The following is a 3566-nucleotide window of genomic DNA, read 5'->3' as shown; positions in this document are numbered from 1 at the left end:
TACCTCCTCTGTTTCAGGAGCAGGAGGCGGGGGTGGGAGTGCCGTCAGCCCAGCGGTTCGTCCGGCGGTGCAGACGGACCTGGCAGAGGGCTCGTCAGGCCCTGCTGAGGACATCCCGGCAGCAGCAGATCCAGGCCAACCGACGGCCCAGACCAGCGCCTATGCTCCGTCCGGGCCAGAGGGTCTGGCTGTCCACCAGGGACCTTCCATTACGGGTGGAGTCACGCAAGCTCGCGCCACGGTATGTTGGGCCCTTCAAGATCGTGCGGCGGGTCAATCCTGCCGCATACCGTCTTCTGCTCCCCAGGTCCATGAGGATAAACCCCACCTTCCACGTGTCGCGGCTCCGACCGGTGGTCACCAGCACCTTGGCGCCCACCACGAGGCCTTCTCCGGCGCTCGCATCATCGACGGTCAGCCCACCTACACGGTCCGCCGGCTCCTGGACTCCCGCCGGGTCTGCGGGGCCCTGCAATACCTGGTGGACTGGGAGGGGTACGGGCCGGAGGAGCGCTCCTGGGTTCCGGCCCGGGATATCCTGGACCCCTCTCTGATCCAGGATTTCCGCCGTCGCCACCCGACACTCCCTGGAGGAACGTCGGGAGCCGTTCCTAGACGGGGGGGTCCTGTCAGGGTTCGCCCGGGGCCTACCGGCATCGGCCACTAGATGCCGCCAGTACTGCCTTTTCAGGGTTGCTCTGCTTCACCTATTTCTGTTCCTGATTACCCTGCCTCATTAGGTGATATGTTTCACCTGTGTCTCGTTTGGTCGTCCCTATTTAGACCCTGTCGTTTGTGTCCTCAGGCGCTCAGTCTTGAGTTTGTCTAACCTCATGACAACGCTCTTGTTCCAAGCTCCCGAGACTTCTTATTTGTTTTTGCCCAGTTTTGTACTTGTTTTGAGTAAACCTCTATTTTTGCCGCCTCTGCCTTGTTCTCTGCACCTGGGTTCACTCAGCATACCTCCTAACATTCTGGGGTGGAAGTGGGGTGGAGGTGGATTCTGGCGTGGAGGTGGATGGATGGTGGAAGTGGGGTGGATGTGGCTGCTGGGTTGGAGGTGGGGTGGAGATGGATAATGGGGTGGAGATGGATGCTGGGGTGGGGGTGGATGCGTGGGTGGAAGTGGGGTGGAGGAGGAGTGGGGGTGGATGCTGGGGTGGAGGTGGATGCTGGTGTGAAGGTGGGGTGGAGATGGATGCTGGGGTGGAGGCTGGGATGAAGGTAGATGTTGGGTTGGAGGTGGATGCGTGGGTGTTGGTGGGTTGGAGGTGGATGCAGCGGTTGAGGTGGATGCTAGGGTGGAATTGGGGTGGAGGTGGATGTGGAGGTGGGGCAGAGACGGTTGCTGGGGTGGAGGTGGATTCTGGGGTGGAGGTGGGGTTGATGTGGATGCTGGTGTTGAGGTGGGCTGGAGGTGGATGCTGGGGTGGAGATGGGATAGAGATGGATGCTGGGGTGAAGGTGGATGCTAGGATGGAGCTGGGGCGGATGTGGATGCTGGGGTGGAGCCCTTCAACTGTACTGCACCCCACGACCGCAAGAACATGCCAAGCACAAGGCCCGGAGTCAGGCTACATTCAGCCTATTTTAATTCATAACTATATTTTCTGTACATTTTGTATTCTTTATGTTTGCAGGATGCCCCCAGACAGGAAACAGAAATATCTATGAATATGAATATATTTATGAATGTTCTCAAACTTTGTTTACCATCCAGCTTCCTGATTACTATTCAGCAGAACAGAAGGTTCCATCACATGCTGCTTGAATATGAACGTATTGAGGATATGAATTTATTGATCAGGCATCGGGTTCATCTAATCTGTTTGTCCTGTTTCCACATAACACTTCAGATCATTTACACACATTGAGATATTTATTCTGCAGTCGACAAACTAGTAATAAACTACACATTTAGTTATAAAACTAGACGTATCGGTTATACAATTAGTCATACTAGTTATCAAACTAGTCGTTTTAGTTGTAAACTAGACATACTAGTTTTAAACTATTCATTTTAGTTATACAGCTAAACATTCTAGTTATACAACTAGGCATACCAGTTATAAACTAGACATACTAGTTATAAACTAGACATTTTAGTTATGAAACTAGACATAATAGTTATAAAACTAGTCATATAGCTATCCTCAGTTAACAACCTACCTTTTTAACGACAGTTCGGACATACAACCAGCTCTCTGACCCGTCCGTATTGTAAAGTGTGCACAAGACCAAGTATCTTATCTCATCACCTTTTATATACTATAAACACTATACAGTTTATACAGTATATACTATATTTACTATATACACTATATGCACTATATACACTGGATACACTGGATACACTATATACACAATATACATTATATACACTATATACATTATTTACATTATATATACTGTATGCACTAATCTAGCCACTGGAGGTGCACAAGCCAGTGTATCATCAGTGGCGGTCCCAAGGCCGGATAAATAGAGAGGGTTGCGTCAGGAAAGGCATTCGGTGTAAAAACCATGCTAAAGCAAACAGAAAAGTACATAAGAGTGGTACAGGATATGTATGAGGGCAGTCAGACAGTAGTAAGGTGTGCAGTAGGCGTGACAAAGGCATTCAAAGTGGAGGTGGGATTGCATCAGGGATCAGCTCTAAACCCTTTCTTGTTTGCAATGGTGGTGGACAGGTTAACAGATTAAATCAGGCAGGAGACTCTGTGGAGTAAAATGTTCGCAGATGACATTGTGATCTGTAGCGAGAGTAGGGAGCAGGTGGAGGAGAGCCTGGAGAAGTGGAGGCAGCATTAGAGAGAAGAGCGATGAAAGTCAGCAGGAGTAAGACAGAATACATGTGCCTCAATGGGAGGGAGGGCAGCGAAAAGCTGAGAATGCAAGTAGTGGAGGTGGAGAAGGCGGATGAGTTCAAGTACTTGGGGTCGACCATCCAAAGCAGCGGAGAGTGCGGGAGAGAGGTGAAGAAGAGAGCACAGGCAGGGTGGAATGGGTGGAGAAGAGAGTACAGGCAGGGTGGAATGGGTGGAGAGGAGTGTCCGGAGTGAACTGTGACAGAAGGGTTCCAGCCAGAGTGAAGGGGAAGGTGTACAGGACGGTAGTGAGAGCAGCCATGTTGTAGGGTTTAGAGGCGGTGGCACTGACAAAAAGGCAGGTAGCTGAAGTGGAGGTGGCGGAGTTGAGGATGTTGAGGTTTTCATTGGGAGAGACAAGGATGAACAGGATTAAGAATGAGGACATTAGAGGGACAGCTCAGGTTGGACAGTTCGGTGGAAAAGTGAGAGGCCAGATTGAGATGGTTTGGACACGTGTGGCGGAGACATGAGAGTTACATTGGGAGAAGGAGGCTGAGGGTGGAGCTGCCAGGCAAGAGGAAAAGAGGAAGCCAAAGAGAAGCTTGATGGAGGTGCTGAGGGAGGACATGCAGGCGGGTGGTGTCAGGGAGGAAGATGCACAGAACACAAGGTGTTGGAAGCAGATTATCCACTCTGGCCACCCCTAATGGGAACACCCGAAAGAAGTAGAGAGAAGAGAGATATACACTATATACA

The sequence above is a fragment of the Zeus faber genome (genome assembly GCF_960531495.2).
Source record: "Zeus faber genome assembly, chromosome: 11".
NCBI lineage: Eukaryota > Metazoa > Chordata > Actinopteri > Zeiformes > Zeidae > Zeus > Zeus faber.
Note: the sequence above shows the minus strand (reverse complement) of the source record.